Consider the following 20,400-nt stretch of genomic DNA (forward strand, 5'->3'; position numbering starts at 1 on the left):
AATGTACTTCTTTGCGTCTCTGTTTGCCCAAATCATATATTCACAACGTGAAATCTAGAAAATAATATTACGTAACCAAAATCCGCAATATGGAAACAGAACCTGTGTAATTGTTGATAGATGATGTACTCGTAACATTTTTTCAAGACGAACTACAACATTTAAAAAATGACTTGTATGTACTTGATATCTCTAATCAATCCACGGGTCCCAGCACAAAACGAAACTAAAACGCATACCGTTTCGCGCTTCTTATTAGTTGCTCAAAAGTAATTTGATCGTATGAAATGCATAATATAAACCTAGAAACATATACGTGAGCAGTACTTAAGCACTGTAGTATCGGTGTTAAGACATACCTCTCAAATACTGTAAATCAAGTTAAAAATATCTCAAGACCGATTCTGGTCATAATGAAACCATGTTTCGTGTATGTTTTCTTTAAAGTACTGAGACCAGCCATATACTGTATGTTTATGTTCCAAAATTAATATCGTTTATGGCCTTCACACGCGTTGCAGTATGCTCCTATTCTTTTTATGCTCAGCTACTAAGATTTCCCTTCAGTGGTAAAATTAGATATGAATATTCAATACTTAAACGGGCACAGTTAAGATATTAAATATACATATACATACTGTATACAGTACAGTTTTCATACAGTAATATGTTTATGTTCCTAAATCAATCTCTTTTATGAGCATGTGAAAGGCATGGTGAATCGATTCTCAAAAATGACTATACTTTGCATGATTGGAAACAAATGCGTGATTGCGAAATGCTGTGGTGTTACTTTTACAAAGACGGTCAATTAAAAAAAGAATGTTGACCAGGGCAATACTTTGAGTTTACACTTACAGCTTGTCCAAAGTCATTCATTATTAATACTATTAGTAATATCTTCGTTAAAGACTTTGATGGCCACAGCTCAAACATGAGAGGTTGAGCTTTATTAGCTCCACCTTGCCGAAATTCCGGATACTATTATTTTGCTTGTCATATTATAGGAGAATTTACGGTAACTAGCAGTATTTACCGGTAACTCGCGGTATTTACCGGTAACTTGCGGTAGACTGCGTACAGCGTACCGGAAAATAATGCGGTATCGCCCACGCATTTTGAATGGCTGCATCTGTATGTCCCCCAGCTCTGAGCCCATTGGGCCTGCTGGTGTGACCAGAGCTGCAGCGTCGCCATGCTGGTGAGGGTCAGTTCGGCTTTTCTGTTGGAATGAACAGGGGGGTTACATGATGGTGCTGTCTGTGGTCTGGCTGTCCTGCTTGTCTGGATGAGGGGTGCGTAGTGTGGTGCAGGTTCTTGTCCCATCCTGCTCTTGGTCCAGGTTGGAGGGTTGCACCGATTCTGAGTCTTGTTAGCTGGTATGGATGGGTTTGGGGGTGTTGATACCAGAGTGGTCCGAGGGGGGTGCAGGTGTCTCGGGGGCATTCTTGTTTTTCTGTGAGTTCAGGTTGATTCTGTTGGTTTTGCCACGAATCTCCCTCACGCAGGCAAGTGCTCCCGCATTCCTACGAGCTCTCCCCGTACCAAACGTGCACGTGTCAATCAGGCCTCTGCTTAAACCCTCATCTGCCCCCCGGTCATTGCTCACGATTGAGATTCTCTCCCGGAGCTTACGTACTAACTACACCTTTGCCTTACTACGACTTCTCCCCTGGACCTCGACCCCGCTTTTCCGACTACCGCTTTAGCCACTCGATTTTGTACCTTCGCCTGTTTTACGCTTTCTCGGATCCTGACCCCAGCCTGACTTTTCGTTTACGCCTCTGCCTTCTGAATCCACACCGACGCAACTTCTACGCCTTCCCGGACTCCGACCCCTGCCAGTCCCTCGACTACACTTTCGCCTGTCGATTCTGTGCCTACGCCTGTGCTACGTGTGGAAGACCGAGTCAAAAGGTCAGGACAGTGACTATGCGTGGGAAAGGTTTTCTGTTCGCACCTAAGACCACTGTCTTAGGTGCAAACTAAAGCCTGTGATTCCTCACACCCATTCAACCAGAGAAAATTGAAACAGATTGTAGGATGCCAAATGGCACCCCCCTGTCCTGTTTGTTTGACTTCTGACACTGCCCCTTTCCCTGTATGTTCCTTTGATATGTTAAAGTATTGCCTACTTTTAATGTATAAAAAAGGACAGTATAACTTCAGTCCAGTGAGCATGTCTTGAGTGCTAGGGGAAACCCTTTCTCTGTGATATGCTCCCCTTCAGCTGATTGTATTAAAGATCTCTGTTGACAATCTCCCAACCTGAGTGAAGACTGAGTTTTCTTCGACATACGCCTTCCCGGACTCGGACCCCTGCCTGTTTACTCCGACTATGCCTGCGTCTCGCGCCAACCCTACCAAGGGCACCGCATTGGATCCCTATCCTCAGCAGTCAGCCCCTGCGTGACAGGTTCTGAGTGTCTTGGTTACATCCGTTTGTGTGTATAGATGAAAAAGCTATTGAAGAGCACCCCGACACCCCCCACCCATCTCGGTGGAAGTTGCCATGTTCAAAAAATCCTAAAAAGATAATTAAAGTTTCACACAACAAAGCATGACTGTGAAAGGTCAGGAGGCCTGCCTAATGGTTGTGCTGGCCCCACTAGCACCTCTTCCAGAAGCAACCTTAGTTTTTCCCAGGAGGTCTCCCATCCAGGTACTGACCAGGCTCACACCTGCTTCAGTACTGAAGGCTGCTGATTATGGCCAGCAGCCATATCACCCTGCAACTCACAACTGGCAACCCACTGAAGCTAAGCAGGTGTGAGCCTGGTCAGTACCTGGATGGTAGACCTCCCGGGAAAAACTAAGGTTCCTTAGTTCCTTAGTGGGGCCAGCAGGGGGCGCTCACCCTGTGGTCCATGTGGGTCCTAATGCCCCAGTATAGTGATACTGACAATATCCCCAAATTTCCCCATTGGCCATTACCAATCATGGCCTCCTAATAATTCCCCTCTTTGAATTGGCTACATTTCTCTTCTTTCCTCCTCACTGATAGTGGTGAGTGTTCTGGTGCACTATGGCTGCCGTCGCATCATCCAGGTGGATGCTGCACATTGGTGGTGGTGGAGGGGAGTCCCCATTACCTGTAAAGTGCTTTGAGTGGAGTGTCCAGAAAAGCGCTATATAAGTGTAAGCAATTATTATTATTATTATTAATGAGCACAACACTTGATTACAGTAAAAAAATCATTAAAAAATAGAGAAATGTTCCACATCTCAAAGCAAGGTTGTATAAGGTTAGGGGAGCTGTCTGATGTGTAAAACACCTGTTTGCAGCACTGTGGCTGTTGTGCTTGAAGAGCTATTGACTCGTGAATAGCACCCTCCTATCACCATGTACGGCCTGTCTAATGGTGCCATATTGAAAACATCATAAAAAAATAAAGAAAAGGGACACAGCCACAGCAAGATTGTATAAGGTTAGGGGGCCTGTCTGGTGTGTAAAACACCTGGTTGCAGCACTGTGGCTGTTGTGCTTGAAGAGCTATTGACTCGTGAATAGCACCCTCCTATCACCATGTACGGCCTGTCTAATGGTGCCATATTGAAAACATCATAAAAAAATAAAGAAAGGGGTCACAGCCACAGCAAGGTTGTATGAGGTTAGGGGGCCTGTCTGGTGTGTAAAACATATGGTTTCAGCAGTGTGGCTGTTGTATTTGAATTGCTATTGTAGCGGCAATGCTTGTTAATAAGACAGAATTAAGTGTTGGTATGCTGTCCTAAAGGAGGCCCCATCTCACCCTCCATCTCTGTGGTGCAGCCACAGAGAAAGTATTCATGCAGGCTAATTTAAGATGTTTTGTTTTGATAAGGAACAAGCTCCCAGACAGGGATGCACTTAGCTAAGCCTGGCTATCATGATCAATGGTCATTCATTGGCGCCTATCAGTCTAGGGAGTGCCGAATGGACATCTGGACTGCATTCCTAAGTGTCAAGAGTAAGTGACTTATATCTCATCTTGACCAACCAATCAGGGACTGGCAGGGCGTGGTAAAACCATGTGGGTCTCCAATGCCCGCCAAACTCTCAACCAATCAGCACACATCTGGGTCTTGGTCAAAAAGGGAGCGCAAGCTCAGATCTGGGCTCTCCTTGGCCATTTTCGCGCATCCTCAGAGACAATCACGTGACAACTGCTGTTGTCTGCAAAAGGACTTGGACTTTGTTCTAAGCGCGAGGCCTAGGATCCCGTACGTACTCAGAATTCTACCAACGTGAATGCTCCGCTTGCTCAACGGCAGCCTACAGTTGGACCCTCGTCGACAACCTGAATAGCTTATTCAGAAGCAGCGCTGGACCGGGAACGAACCAGCTTCTTCCCAGGCAAAAGAGTGACTTGTGAGGACTCGCGGTCACATCTGTGCATAGAGACTTTCTACTAGCCAGCCGGACTGCTGGTAGATCCCCTCGGAGCAACGACTGCCCTGCGCGCCGCAGTCAGATTCCTCCGCCCGTCCTACTCCGAGCTGCACCTTGACTGGTTGGCCGGTAGCCAGAGAACGCCGACACAACGCCCATTGGACAACCGCTGCAACAGAGGCTGCAACAGAGCCTGTCAGCTGGTTTGGTGTTCGTGCCGGGAGATTCCAAAACCATACACAGTGGATAAGTAAACCCCATGTTCTACATTGCGGCTCGAGAATTCAATTGTACCTCAACACAAGTTGTTATCAATTTAATTCATGAGTAATGTATTTACTTCCGAGTTTAGAGTAACAGTGGGTAATAACACTGATTAGCGATTTGGTAACCGAACGATATATATTGACATATATTCTCTGTTGTGTATCTCTTTGTGTTTGCATCTCTTCGAGATTATATACCTTGTATATTGATAACCCTCACAGTAAGGTCTGCCACTCGTATCCTGGCAGACTAGTATATGTTTGGTGCACAGTTTATATGAATAAATGTATCCCGTGTATTGAACCCGCGTGTGTGCGTTGTTAGTTGTTCTGACGATTGATTTTCTAAAAGCCCCAACGAACAACCTCGTGATTACTGCTACAATTAATAATTGTCTCAGTAAACCCATCAAACCACTACAACATTCAGGTACATTCAGCTCCGGCGGGAACAAGTCATTTGTCGGTCTTTTCAAGTGCTGGGAGCCGAGTAATCCTTTGCTTGTATCGTTTCTCCCCGGTGACTAGATCTCAACCTGCGACTCTCGACTGGGCTCACCCATGGCAGCCCAGCAGGTGTGAGCCTAGCCGGCACCCGGATGGGAGATTCACCCCGGAAAAGCTCAGGTTGCTGCTGCTCCTGCAAGAGGTGTGACTGGGAGTAGGGAGCGCTCACCCTGCGGTCTGTGTGGCTTTCCTGATGGCGACACTCTGCTGCACAAACAGGCGCCGTCCTTCGGGGGAGGCATAAAACCGAGGTCCCGACCCTCCTTGGCCATTAAGAAATCCCAGGGCGTCTCTCAAAAAGAGACGCCGGGGGTGTCACTCTGGTGTTAGTGTTCCCCTTTACCAATCAGTCGGGGTCTCCTCCTAATCCCCGTCTCATATGTAACAATCAATGACGAGGCCCCCCTGTCCCGCGATATTGTACTTGTCTCCTGGCCGCTGGCTGGCGCCGTGAGATTTAGTACTCGCGTAAGAGACCGGGGGCAGAGCGCGAACGCGGTCCCCCGCCCCCCACAAAGTGTGCGCTCCAGGTTCCCTCTCGGGGCTCTGCAACACAGCGGAAAGGCAGCGAGAAGGAGCCTCTCGCTCTGACGCCGCAAGGCCACAAGAGGGCGGAGGCGCCGCGCGCCCGGCCGACGTGTTGGACTGGTGCGCTTTATGTGCTGAAATAAACACGCGACAGCCCAGAAATGTTTTGAGTGCTGTGCACTGGAGGTTTTTGTCTTGTGAAGACTTGCCTTGTGCTCCTCCGAGCAGTTTGTTTGTTCTCCTCCAGTGCGGGACAAGCCAACACAAGGGAGCACATTCGCCAACATCCAGGTACGCAATGCGATTTGGAAAGAGGCTCCTTTCCAAAGAGTTGCACACGAACGATCCTTCAGTCCAACTCGGGGGGCACAGAGCCCCAGCCACACACAGCTTCAAGTAGCGAGTTAGGCGCCACGACTTTCTATTGCGGCCACACCACCCTGAATGTGCCCAATCTTGTCTGATCTTGGAAGCTAAGCAGGGTTGGGCCTGGTTAGTACTTGGATGGGAGACTTCCTGGGAATACCAGGTGCTGCAAGCTTTCTCGGCCAGCAGGGGTCACCGTTGGTGCCGTAGGCTTTGGGAGGAAAACCTGGAGGATGGAAAGGTGATCTATAGCCTCATCTCTAGAGATGTTTTGTTGCTATGGCATGTGTGTGACCCATATAAAAAAAAAAACGTTTGTTAAACTAATATCGAAGCTGCCTCTAAATCTGCAAATGAAGATGAGTCGATAAACCACTTGTTTATCGTATAACTATACATATATTCATTTATTACTGATTTCATTCATTGAGCACGGATACAATAGAGGTACAGCCATTCACTGTTTGACATGTCTGCACTGGTACAGAACCTAGCAATCAGAAAACGGGTGAAACTGTCTTGAGAATAAGCATACAGTACCGAGGCCCCCATGACCAAATAAAGGCTAACCTCGATAATCAGCCTAAATAATGCAGACTACAGCAAAACGACTGACTTTGAAAAGGGAATGAATGTCCGGAAGGAGTAGTGTAACCAGCTTGAAATGCTTCTCCAGACCTCTAACTAAAAGAAACCGGGAACCAGCAGTGGCATCGACTCCTTTCGAACTGGGATCCTATCGCAGCACGTGGTGTCGTAACTCTTCCGTATCCGATATTGGACCAAGCACATCAGGGGAGAGCGCGAACGCAGTCCCCCACTACCAGAAATAATGCAGTCGAGATTCCCACATTTGGGGAATTCGCAGGGGTCAGCACAGCCGGAGTGCAATGGCCGAGCCTCGCCCTGGGTGAATCGATTTTTTAAGAACTTTATTTTCTTTTCACAAAAAAATACAGGACATCACAAATTAGAAAGCTTTACATTAATATACATACTTAAAACAGTATATATGATCACATCTCATTACATTTTGACACGGTACCAGTTACATAGCAACAATTTCTTTTTTTCTGGTGTAAATCACATTCTTTACTTAAACATGATAATGTTTTTCACAGTTTCTTGAGATATTGACCTATGCTCTTTATTTCCCACAGATTTTCTGCTTCCTCCCTCCTTTCTCTCCACAGATCTCTGAGGTAATAGTTCTCTTGGGTGATGAACAGGGCCAGGCTACCTGCTGCCTTGACTGGGACCTCGATGCCTTTGAACAGCCCCATGTTCCTCACTCTCCACAGGGCGTCTTTCCCACTGTTCACCACGGCCCAGATCCTGTCAAACAAGTCAGGAGGAAGTTTGACAGGAGAGATGCCGTTGTAGCGGCAATGCTTGTTAATAAGACAGAATTAAGCGGTGGTATGCTGTCCTAAATGAGGCCCCATCTCACCTTCCATCTCTGTGGTGCAGCCACAGAGAAAGTATTCATGCAGGCTGATTTAAGATGTTTTCTTTTGATAAGGGACAGCTCCCAGATGGGGATGCACTTAGCTAAGCCTGGCTATCATGATCAATGGTCATCCATTGGCGCCTATCTGTCTAGGGAGTGCCAAATGGACATCTGGACTGCATTCCAAAGTGTTAAGAGTAAGTGACTCATATCTCACGCAGGGCGTGGTAATACCACGTGGGTCTCCAATGCCCGCCAAACTCTCAACCAATCAGCACACACCTGTGTCTTGGTCAAAAAGTGAGCGCAAGCTCAGATCGGGGCTCTCCTTGGCCATTGTCGCACATCCTCAGAGACAATCATGTGACAACTGCTGTTGTCTGCAAAGGGACTTGGACTTTGTTATAAGCGCAAGGCCAAGGATCCCGTACGTACTCAGAATTCAGAAAGCTTTTAAGCGCAGGAGGCGCCCTATCCCCGCTCGCTCGCTCACTCCCCTGTTCACACGTGCAGTGCGGCTTGTCCGTCTGTGTATTTGTCAGCTTTGGCGAGACACGGGTGCTTGTGTATTAGCGTGAGCGTTTTTTATTCTGATCAGGAACAGTTTTACAAGTCCGCAAAGGATCGAGGAAAGGTTTATCGCCAGCTGAAAAGAGACACAGCGCTTCGGCTGTGGAGACTTGTTCGGCTGGCGTTCGGAGAGTCGCGATTTTCAGAATTGTATTGAGATTGTTTTCCACAGAGCTCAGATGTCAAAGCACAGCAGCAGCTCTCCACAGCGATCCTCTATAGCGCCCTTTCTCCCGCAGCCCCGTCCTCATTGGAAGGAAGCAAGAGTGAAAGGCTGAAGTGAAATAGAGCGGGGACGAAGGCAGTGAAGAGAGAGAACGTGGGAAGAAGAGAAAAACGCAAGGGAAAAAAAGCAGCGTCGTAAAAGAGGTGACGGAGCTGTCCTCTCAATAAGAAGGGTGCCAGCGAGCCTTGCCCTCGCTTACGGCCACACCCCCTTGAGCACGCCTGATCTCATCTGATCTTGGAAGCTAAACAGGGATTGGCCTGGTTAGTACTTGGATGGGAGACCGCCTGGGAATACCAGGTGCTGTAAGCTTTTAAGCGCAGGAGGCGCCCTATCCCCGCTCGCTCGCTCATTCCCCTGTTCATACGTGCAGTGCGGCTTGTCCGTCTGTTTATTTGTCAGCTTTGGCGAGACACGGGTGCTTGTGTATTAGCGTGAGCGTTTTTTATTCTGATCAGGAACAGTTTTACAAGTCCGCAAAGGATCGAGGAAAGGTTTATCGCCAGCTGAAAAGAGACACAGCGCTTCGGCTGTGGAGACTTGTTCGGCTGGCGTTCGGAGAGTCGCGTTTTTCAGAATTGTATTGAGATCGTTTTCCACAGAGCTCAGATGTCAAAGCACAGCAGCAGCTCTCCACAGCGATCCTCTATAGCGCCCTTTCTCCCGCAGCTCCGTCCTCATTGGAAGGAAGCAAGAGTGAAAGGCTGAAGTGAAATAGAGCGGGGACGAAGGCAGTGAAGAGAGAGAACGTGGGAAGAAGAGAAAAACGCAAGGGAAAAAAAGCAGCGTCGTAAAAGAGGTGACGGAGCTGTCCTCTCAATAAGAAGGGTGCCAGCGAGCCTTGCTCTCGCTTACGGCCACACCCCCTTGAGCACGCCTGATCTCGTCTGATCTCGGAAGCTAAACAGGGATGGGCCTGGTTAGTACTTGGATGGGAGACCGCCTGGGAATACCAGGTGCTGTAAGCTTTTAAGCGCAGGAGGCGCCCTATCCCCGCTCGCTCGCTCATTCCCCTGTTCACACGTGCAGTGCGGCTTGTCCGTCTGTTTATTTGTCAGCTTTGGCGAGACACGGGTGCTTGTGTATTAGCGTGAGCGTTTTTTATTCTGATCAGGAACAGTTTTACAAGTCCGCAAAGGATCGAGGAAAGGTTTATCGCCAGCTGAAAAGAGACACAGCGCTTCGGCTGTGGAGACTTGTTCGGCTGGCGTTCGGAGAGTCGCGTTTTTCAGAATTGTATTGAGATCGTTTTCCACAGAGCTCAGATGTCAAAGCACAGCAGCAGCTCTCCACAGCGATCCTCTATAGCGCCCTTTCTCCCGCAGCTCCGTCCTCATTGGAAGGAAGCAAGAGTGAAAGGCTGAAGTGAAATAGAGCGGGGACGAAGGCAGTGAAGAGAGAGAACGTGGGAAGAAGAGAAAAACGCAAGGGAAAAAAGCAGCGTCGTAAAAGAGGTGACGGAGCTGTCCTCTCAATAAGAAGGGTGCCAGCGAGCCTTGCTCTCGCTTACGGCCACACCCCCTTGAGCACGCCTGATCTCGTCTGATCTTGGAAGCTAAACAGGGATGGGCCTGGTTAGTACTTGGATGGGAGACCGCCTGGGAATACCAGGTGCTGTAAGCTTTTAAGCGCAGGAGGCGCCCTATCCCCGCTCGCTCGCTCATTCCCCTGTTCACACGTGCAGTGCGGCTTGTCCGTCTGTTTATTTGTCAGCTTTGGCGAGACGCGGGTGCTTGTGTATTAGCGTGAGCGTTTTTTATTCTGATCATGAACAGTTTTACAAGTCCGCAAAGGATCGAGGAAAGGTTTATCGCCAGCTGAAAAGAGACACAGCGCTTCGGCTGTGGAGACTTGTTCGGCTGGCGTTCGGAGAGTCGCGTTTTTCAGAATTGTATTGAGATCGTTTTCCACAGAGCTCAGATGTCAAAGCACAGCAGCAGCTCTCCACAGCGATCCTCTATAGCGCCCTTTCTCCCGCAGCTCCGTCCTCATTGGAAGGAAGCAAGAGTGAAAGGCTGAAGTGAAATAGAGCGGGGACGAAGGCAGTGAAGAGAGAGAACGTGGGAAGAAGAGAAAAACGCAAGGGAAAAAAAGCAGCGTCGTAAAAGAGGTGACGGAGCTGTCCTCTCAATAAGAAGGGTGCCAGCGAGCCTTGCTCTCGCTTACGGCCACACCCCCTTGAGCACGCCTGTTGTCTGATCTCGGAAGCTAAACAGGGATGGGCCTGGTTAGTACTTGGATGGGAGACCGCCTGGGAATACCAGGTGCTGTAAGCTTTTAAGCGCAGGAGGCGCCCTATCCCCGCGCGCTCGCTCATTCCCCTGTTCACACGTGCAGTGCGGCTTGTCCGTCTGTTTATTTGTCAGCTTTGGCGAGACACGGGTGCTTGTGTATTAGCGTGAGCGTTTTTTATTCTGATCATGAACAGTTTAACAAGTCCGCAAAGGATCGAGGAAAGGTTTATCGCCAGCTGAAAAGAGACACAGCGCTTCGGCTGTGGAGACTTTATTAATAAGGCCCCTCAGTAGTTGAGATCTCTGTTATTCCCATCTAGAAACATGCAATCAGCATGTTATTGCTGAAGCAATAGTCACAACATTATTCCACACCTGGGTGAGATGCGGGTTATGATGACAGTCATGCTTTCTACACCTTATACTGAGCTCAGAAATGGACCAAGCGGACATCTCACGAGCAGATCCCTCCGCGTATAAGAAAGGCAACTTGTCTCAGCAAAAATACAAAAAGGCAAAAACCCCACACTTGGAATGCAAACCTACCCTAAAAAGGAAACACGGTTTTAAAACGAACTTGATTTTCCCCTGGAGAAACCTTTTTATGGACACACATCGCATCTATTACACATGTAGAACTAAATATAAAGATAAAACTTAATATAAGAAGTCATGACATATCACACATGACGAAGTCTGGTCCAGAATAAACAGTTTACACTGACCCACCTTTATTTACCCTGGTCACTCACTTCTATTAACTGTTTAACTGGGTAACAAATTAATATTTGTTTCAATTTGGGATCTACACCTGGGAGCCCTGAAATGTTGGCCAGAGGGGAGAAGCTGATATTCAGACGTGAGAATATATTAAAATAAAGGATCTGATGTTGTTTTTCACCTGTCTAATCAAAGCTTGTTCAAAAATTATCTGATTATAGGACACACGAGTTTATAATCATACTCATTCCACTTTTTAACCCCGTATATATGCACAATATGAAACGTATATACACTAAATCTCACGTGTGACTCCCATAATATACATTTCTTTACGAAAATTAGGAACACTTACTACAATTATCAACCCCCCATGACGAGGCAATATTTCATACCTTTGTTTCTTTGTGGGTTCAAAGTTCTGTCCTGTCGTTTCACACGTAATGTTTTGGTAGTTATCTCAATTTTCCTTTGCAATTATCTCCAAGATCATCATCAACTTTTTGTAAAACGCTATGCACAACTGATATTTAAAGAAAGTCCTGTACCAAAACGTCTTCGTAGGGAAAGACAACTTTTTTTCCTTACGTTAGTCGCTACACGGTTACTCAAAAAATCCATTCACCGCCTTTAAAAAAAAAGTTTCGTTTTTTATTGTGGTTCACTGACATTTCTGTCACAATTCTGAGGGACCCCAAATAAAATTCACTTGCCGGTATAAAGACGCCGGCGAGGATAAGACAGGTATCGAGCCACCTGCGTATCTAGCGGACGTTTAAAATAAAAAAAATGGCGTGTAATGTTGCGAAGGGCTACTGTTTTTTTTATAGTTTGTCGATTGTAAGGGACGTGGGCCGCGACAGAAATACTGGACGGGGTGGGAAAAGGTTTATTGATGGTTTATTGTACCGCAACGGTCACAATTGACTCACCAGCAAAGATGGCGCCGAGGCCACATCGACTCCCTCCCGCCCTGCCTCGCACCGAAGCTCGAGCTGCGGAGCGCGACGCCAAACCGCCAGTCCACGGGCGCGGGCGCCGGACATAGACGTCATAAACCCTTCCGAGGCGCAGGAATTATAGATCACTGTAGTTTCTTCTGGACCCGGGTTAGGGACAGTGTGCCCTCCGTGAGAGTCTTCTGAGGAAGCCAGTGTCTCATGGGTGTCCAGGCTTGGTACCATCTGTCCATCACAGGACACACAGACACACACACTCACACACCCTGGACAGGACACCAGTCCATCACAGGACACACACACACTCACTCACACACCCTGGACAGGACACCAGTCCATCACAGGACATACACACACCCTAGATAGGACACCAGTCCATCACAGGACACACACACTCACACACCCTGGACAGGACACCAGTCACTCACAGGATACACACACACACTCACACACCCTGAACAGGACACCAGTCCCTCACAGGACACACACACACAACCTGGATAGGACACCAGTCCCTCACAGGACACTCAGACACACACACTCACACACCCTGGACAGGAATCAGTCCATCACATGACAAACACACATTCACTCACACACCCTGGACAGGACAGCACTCCATCATAGGACACACACACACCAGGGCCAGTTTTCCCAGAAGCCAATTAGCCCAAAAGCCTGTCTTTGGACCCGAAGAACACAGGGAGAACATACAGACTCCACACAGACAGCCCCCCCCCCCCCCCCCCCCCCGGGTCCAGACCCGAGCCCGGAGCCCCCCCGCGCTGAACCCCTCCGTACAGACGGCCGCACACAGCTCCGTTGTTCCCGATTCCTGAGGTGATCTGTTAAAAGAAGCCGGTGTGTTGCCTCCAGGTGACATTTCCTACTGGAGTCAGGACAGGAGGCTCTTCTGTACACAGAAGGGGATGGGGGTGGGGAACAAGCCGCCCAGCCCTGTGGTTGAAGCCGATACCCCGGCTTCTCTCCAGACACAGCTGGGTGAGCTCCTCCAGTCAGTACAGGGGGCTCTACTGTACACAGAGGGTGGCGGGGGTGTGGAACAACTCCTTTGTTCGGGGCCTTGGGGCATTCTTGTTGTGAAAGGCGCTATATAAAAAAAACTGAATTGAAATTGAATCTTACAGGTTTGGGTTTTTCAGAGATCTTGTCAGAGATCTTGTCTGACGTGCCCGTTTCAAAAACGTAACGACACTCCTCACGTACGAGCGCCGCCGGTCTGTGACGTAACGTATCCTTACACAACCATGACGGTTTCATCATGGACAGCACGAAAGCCCGAAAAGTGGTTGACGTTTTAATTTGGCAACGCCACGATGGATCCCAGTTTTTATTTTTATTTTGGAGGCCAAAAAGGACAAAAAAGGAAACGTCCGGAGTGGATCGATGGTCATCTCTGCGGTTGTTCTGATGTTCTGAAAAAACAAAACAAAAAAAAAAACGGCTCGCTTGCCCGGTCGTGTAGTGTTTCCACACCCCACGCAAATCAACTTCTCTTCGCCCCCGGGGGCTCGTCGCCCGCAGCACCCCTCTCACGTGATAGGGGCTTCCCCCGGCTGTGACGTACTTACCCTACCCCCTTCCGCCAACGTCATACCGAAGGTCGCGCTTCGGGCCGTGGCGATGTTGACGGACTGTCTTGTAGCGTGAGAAGGGTTTAAATTTCGACTTAAGGAGTTGGCCATCGTTATATTTCGCGAGGTATCATACGGGGGGAAAAAGAACATTTATATTTATCAACCTACTAGTAATACTGGGTGGATGTCACGTTCCCCAAAGTTCAGTGCCTCTCTCTAATAAAGTAGAAACGTGACATTGAACTCCGTTCGAAACAGGAGAAATCACCAGGACACGATACAACTGACGTCCGGAAAAGAAAAAAAGAACTCCTATTCCCATTTGTAATGACCCCGTAGTGTTTTTCCCGGTGTGCGCTCATCTTTCGGAGACCCGTTTCTCTCTGGTGTTTTGCTGTTGGAATAAATGCCGAGGTGACCCTTCTGTGTGGAGTCTGCGTGTTCTCTCCAGCGGGTCGTTTCCTACACCGCAGGGGCTGATCGAACCGGGGTCTCCCAATCGTCACAGAAGTGTGTGTCATTTTGGGTGGTGGTGGGGGGGTGCATCGGGGATACTGCGCCCCGAGGGGATAACCTCTCACCTTACTCCGGACGAAGGGAGAAGACCTGTACCTTCACGAGTCCGGGTTGTGAAAACTTCTTCTGGCAGTTCAAAACGTTTCGAAGAGACTACAGCGCTACCCTGTTTTCCATTTCTATCGTGTATTATTATACAGTCATAAGTATCTGTACTGATCACAGATCCCCCTCTCACTACCAGGACTGAAGCCCAGTGCAGCACGAATAATAATAATAATAATTAATCCGTCTGGACTCTCCACTCAGAGCTCTTCCCAGGTCAGGGGGATCCCCTCCAGCCCCCCCAGTGTGCAGCCCCCACGTGGATGATGCTCCAGTCCGCTCAGCACACAGCAGCTCTCAGTGGGGAGGAGAGCAGAGGGATGGAGCCAGTTCAGAGAGGGGGGGTGATAAGGAGGCCATGATGGGTCAAGACCAGGGGGGGAATCAGGCCAGGACACTGGGGTAACACCCCTACTCCTCTCCAGAAACACCCCGGGATTGTTAATGAGCACAGAGAGTCAGGACCTCGGTTTGACGTCTCATCCGAAGGACAGCGCTTGTTTACAGTCCAGTGTCCCCGTCACTATACTGGGGCATCAGGACCCACACAGACTGCAGGGTGAGCGCCCCCTGCTGGCCCTACTAACACCTCTCCCAGCAGCAACCTCAGTTTTTCCCAGGAGTCTCCCCTCCAGGTACTGACCAGGCTTCTACCTGCTGGGCTCCAGTGGGGAGGGGGCTGCTAGCTGGGAGCTGCAGGGTGAGATGGCTGCTGGGCAAACGATGGCTAAAGAGCTTCCTAGGACACCCTGGAGTTCGTGGTCAACTTCCTTCTCTTCAGACGGAGGTGGCTTGAAATCTGTCTCGTTTCAAGGAGTATTGGACACGATGCCCCCCCTGCTTTAGCCCCGCTAACTGGTGGCACGCCGACAACGAGGGCTCTCGGCCTCAATCCATCAACCACAAACTCTCCGGGATGAAAGAGAAAGACAGACTCTGTTCGTTCGTTTCGGGGGGGGGAGGGAAAAAAACAAAAGCTTTTTTTAAAAAACATTTTAATGATGCTTAACAAAAGAACAAAAATTACAATACAGATTAATGTCAAGGGACACCCCCCCCCCCCATCTTACGATCATCACAGGACCTTAAAATAATACTTAATAATACAAGGTCATGCAGACGATCTGAGGACTCAGGTGGAGATAATGTGAAAGTTTTCCACAGTCCAGTCTGGGGTCCCTCAGCTTCAGTCCAGACTGGGGTCTGGGGTCCCTCAGCTTCAGTCCAGACTGGGGTCCCTCAGCTTCAGTCCAGACTGGGATCTGGGGTCCCTCAGCTCCGGTCCAGTCCAGTCTGGGGTCCCTCAGCTTCGGTCCAGCACAGACTGGGGTCCCTCAGCTTCGGTCCAGCACAGACTGGGGTCCCTCAGCTTCGGTCCAGACTGGTGTCCCTCAGCTTCGGCCCAGCACAGACTGGGGTCCCTCAGCTTCGGTCCAGACTGGGGTCCCTCAGCTCCAGTGCAGTCCAGACTGGGGTCCCTCAGCTTCGGTCCAGCACAGACTGGGGTCTCTCAGCTTCGGTCCAGACTGGGGTCCCTCAGCTTCGGTCCAGCACAGCCTGGGGCCCCTCAGCTCCAGTCCAGTCCAGTCTGGTGTCTCTCAGCTCCGGTCCAGTGCAGTCTGGGGTCCCTCAGCTTCGGTCCAGCACAGTCTGGGGTCCCTTGGCTCCAGTCCAGTCCAGTCTGGTGTCCCTCAGCTCCAGTCCAGTCCAGTCCAGTCCAGTCCTTGGTGGGGAAGGCGACTCCGATCTTAGCTGGCACAGAACCAGGAAAGGAACCTGGAAAGAATATTGTTATTGCAGGTGTGAGGGACACAGACACGGACATCACCATGACATCAAACAGCAAGAGGAGACTCCTTCTTGAATCACAGACACGACCGGGCGGCGTCCCCCTGTCTGCTCACCTGCACCTCCTCTTCTTCTTCTTGTCCTTCCCGGCAGCCTGCTCCTCCTCTCCCTCGCTCTTCCTCTCCTGACACACGGTCTCCGCCGCCTCCATCGGCTCGTCCTTATCATCTGTCTCCACCGACATGCAGCTCAGGGACTTTAAAAAGACGCACCAGCACTTCTGAAGCAGAGACAGGAGAGTCACGTTAAGAGTCGGACTGGACACTCCAGGACATGAACACTGCACTGAGAGAGAGAGGGGTTCATACACACACACTGACTGGACACTCCAGTACATGAACACTGCACTGAGAGAGAGAGGGATTCATACACACACACTGACTGGACACTGGACAGGAGTAAAGAGAGAATCAGAGCATTACCCACTTTCTTTTTCTTCTGTCTCACAGGAGGTGGTGATTGGACCTCCTCCAGCTGGAGTCCGAGTAGGGAGAGAGGGGGCAGGAGAGGGACAGCACAGGGAGAGAAAGAGAGAGACAGGTGAGTCAAGTGTCCCAAGAGTACAGAGACTCTGCTGAGATCACACTCGCAGTGAGTGAGCCTGGGTGTAGCCCACTAATACTGACCCACTGTACACCATAGGACAGAGAAGAGGAGGAGGAGAGAGACACACTGCCTAGACACCACAGGACAGAGAGGAGGAGGAGAGAGACACACTGACTGGACACCACAGCACAGAGAGGAGGAGGAGAGAGACAGTGACAGACAGGGCTGACAAGACAGACAAGATGGCGAAACTCCACCACAGACAGCACAGGAGGCAGGGTGGGACCAGCACTGACCTTCTTCCTCTCTCCTGCCGGAGGAGCTGTCTCCACCTCCTCTTCCTCCTGCAAGTCAAGAGACAGGCTGAGAGAGAGACGGGCTGGTGGGACATCGGCGAACAGAGCTGAAGGCAGAGAGCCGGGGAGACAGGCCCAGCTGGGACAACGCAGGACAGACAGAGAGACAGACAGAAAGGAAGGAGAGAGAGACACAAAGATGAAGGCACAGAAAGACAGCAGGCAAAGAGAAAGATTGAGATTGAGGGACAAACAAACCGAGAGAGAGAGCGGAAGGAGAGAGAGAGAGGAAGGAGAGAGAAGGACAGACAGACTGACAGACGGGGCTGAAAGAGAGAGAGACAGAGAGGCAGGGACAGACAGACAGCAGGACGAGAGAGAGACAGAGATCGAGGGACAATAATTTGGTTTCGAAATTTATTCTGAAAATATACAATCATTCACTCCTGAAAAATATCGAGTTCAAATTATACATTATGTACAATATTGTAATCAACATATGGCTAATCATCAAAAATAAAAAAAACTGTACTGGGGGACACAACTGGCTGTGCTGTTCTGGACAGAACACACTGAGGTCCAGTTTCCACCTCCTGCAGGATCAAACAGCACCTCCACTGGCTCTCCAGTGAACAGAGGGACAGACAGAGAGGCTTCAGGCTGCAGGGTGACATTGTCTCTGTGAGCTGAAAGACAATCAGGACAGAGGATGATATAAGAACACACTCTGTCAAGAATATAGAGCCCTCTAGTGATCCTACTGTAGACCTGCTCACCACCCACAGTGACGATCACAGTGCTGATACTGCTTCCATTAAGGTCCCTCACTGTGTAGTTGCCCTGATCAGCTGGAGTGAGGGAGCGGAGTGTCAGAGAGCTGTTCTGCACTGACACTCACTGTTCGTAACTGGGGCCAGGGAGCCCTGCGCTGCTCAGTAAGACTATACGATTCCGGACAGATCGTGCAGGATCAAACAGCACCTCCACTGGACCAGCAGTGTGGAGGGGGGAGACAGAGAGGCACCAGGCTGCAGGCTGTGGACTTCTGAGTGAGCTGAAAAGGGACAGGTAGAAACATGTTGAATATTTAGTTTTACAACAATACCTTGAGTTTGGACTGCGATCAGCTTCATTTTGTATTTCAGCTGTGAAAATGCAATTTCAAAAATGCACGCCACAGTCATGTTAGGTTCAAGTTACAGTTGCATCACAACTCAATACATTTGCAATTCACTTCTGAGATAATTGTTCCTGGTGTTTGTGTTGTGTATGCCTTGCAATGGAGGGGTGAGAAATAATGGACTTATTACATTATAATGAATAATAATTGCTTACACTTATATAGTGCTTTTCTGGACACTCCACTCAAAGCGCTTTGCAGGACATGGGGACTCCCCTCCACCACCACAAATGTGCAGCATCCACCTGGATGATGGGACGGCAGCCATAGTGCACCAGAACGCTCCCCACACACCAGCTATGAGTGGGGAGGAGAGCAGAGTAATGAAGCCAATTCATAAATGGGGGTTATTAGGAGGCCATGATTGGTAAGGGTCAATGGGAAATTTGGCCAGGACACTGGGGTAAAACCCCTACTCTTTTCGAGAAACACCCCGGGATTTTTAATGACCACAGAGAGTCAGGACCTCGGTTTTACGTCTCATCTGAAGGACGGCACCTGTTTACAGTTTTTCCAGTGTCCCCGTCACTATACTGGGGCATTAGGACCCACATGGGCCACAGGGTGAGAGTTCCCCCTGGTGGCCCCACTAACACCTCTTCCAGCAGCAACCTTAGTTATTATTGTGAAGAATGAAAGAATATTAGGAACATGAAAAGGTTGAATGTTTTAAATGCGTTTTTTTACTGAAACATCCGCTACAGAGATGCGCACACACGTCATTACAAACGCACACCTGCACAGAGACGTCCTCAAGCGCCTTGTTCACAATTATGGGCTCCAATAGGAACAAAAAACGCCAGCCTGACAACTCGAGCATTCAAACCAAGAACCCAACACGTACTTATGTTGGCAGCCTGTGCAGAAAAGCAGAAAGAACCACAAGCCTTCTCTATTGGGAGGAAAAACACACACTCCCTCTCTCACACTCCTGATTTCCTTAAATAGCTCATTCTTCATCTCTGACTCCTACATACAGTATAGCAGCGCTCAGTCTGCTTTGAATAAGCCATAAATCTAAGATTTGTTTTATCTGTTCCTCTTGTCTAGGCCTAGAGCTGCTTTTCATAAAAGAGCTGTTTGCATAAATAGCTAGGGTTACAGCTGAAGACACCAGCTTCATCCCCCAGTGTCTTATACGTCGGGAGCAAGAGAAGAGGGCCAGGCCGTGCCTTTTCATAGATTTTTCTTCTGAAAAGTCAGTTTCTCAGAGGCAGATTTAGCCCCTCATGCATTGTCGAGAGATAGACAGGCCCGCGCGCGAACAGTTAGAGCTGCACCCTCACACAGAGTCAGACCCGCACAGACACGTCCTCTTGTTTAAACAAATACACAAACCTGACGGCGCTCACAATGATCCAGACACACACACACACACACACACACACACACACACACACACACACACACACACACGACATCAGTAGTCACTCTTGCACACTGGACCCCAGCTCAGTCCTCACCTCCAGCTCCTGCAAACCGCTTCGAACAAACTGCATTAAGAAAATTAGGTTGCGTTCCGGTAGCAGGCCATCCTGGGCACCAGTGTGAGTTACACACTCATTTGTAAAAGCCCTTCCGCATCGTCGGGCATGCTTCACAGTGCTGGACCTGGGGTGTGGGTGCTGTCTGTGTGGAGTTTGCATGTTCTCTCCCTGGTCTGTGGGGGTTTCCTCCAGGTGCTCCAGTTTCCCACAGTCCAGGGACAGGCTGCCACTTTCACTGGGCAGTGCACCGTCACCGTGGCAGCATGGTGGGTCGGATCTGATTTCAGTCTTTATTTCCTTTTTTAGAGATCCTGTAACCAGGACCTGTTCACTGCCATGACGGACATAAGGAACAATAAAGCCGAAGTCTTGTTTCCCACAAGAAACAACAAAACCGAAGTATTGTTCGATGTGCCGGTACAAACTTTTAGGTTATATAGTCCTTCCTTGCTGCTTCAGACGTCATTCGGTGTTATGGTAAGGGGGGGGTCGTGGTATTTGGCCAGTTAAGAGACCCTGGCCAAATGGTCAGTTTAAGATTATGCCCCCTCGCATCTGGAATCCTTATCAGTTAACCCCCTTTCCTGCCATAAACCCCTGTTGCTTAGAAGTCTAATTTTCAGGCA

At 49.3% G+C, this 20,400-nt stretch overlaps 4 non-coding genes and 3 pseudogenes across 4 annotated transcripts; 5 read left to right on the top strand and 2 right to left on the bottom strand.

Annotated features, from left to right (window-relative positions):
* The window catches only part of LOC138242338 (zinc finger protein 850-like), a 1,462,105-nt pseudogene that overhangs the window by 52,025 nt on the left and 1,389,680 nt on the right, over positions 1–20,400 (bottom strand).
* LOC138216159 (5S ribosomal RNA) lies at positions 6,096–6,214 on the top strand. Its single transcript, XR_011179871.1, has one exon. It is a non-coding gene; the product is annotated as a 5S ribosomal RNA (ribosomal RNA).
* LOC138243597 (U1 spliceosomal RNA) lies at positions 6,832–6,996 on the bottom strand. The gene has a single exon (XR_011192252.1). It is a non-coding gene; the product is annotated as a U1 spliceosomal RNA (small nuclear RNA).
* LOC138217966 (5S ribosomal RNA) lies at positions 8,479–8,597 on the top strand (annotated as a pseudogene).
* On the top strand, positions 9,135–9,253 carry LOC138244548 (5S ribosomal RNA). Its single transcript, XR_011193163.1, has one exon. It is a non-coding gene; the product is annotated as a 5S ribosomal RNA (ribosomal RNA).
* On the top strand, positions 9,790–9,908 carry LOC138216628 (5S ribosomal RNA). The gene has a single exon (XR_011180340.1). It is a non-coding gene; the product is annotated as a 5S ribosomal RNA (ribosomal RNA).
* LOC138219020 (5S ribosomal RNA) lies at positions 10,446–10,561 on the top strand (annotated as a pseudogene).

The sequence above is a fragment of the Lepisosteus oculatus genome, chromosome 14 (genome assembly GCF_040954835.1).
Source record: "Lepisosteus oculatus isolate fLepOcu1 chromosome 14, fLepOcu1.hap2, whole genome shotgun sequence".
Classification (NCBI taxonomy): Eukaryota; Metazoa; Chordata; class Actinopteri; order Semionotiformes; family Lepisosteidae; genus Lepisosteus; species Lepisosteus oculatus.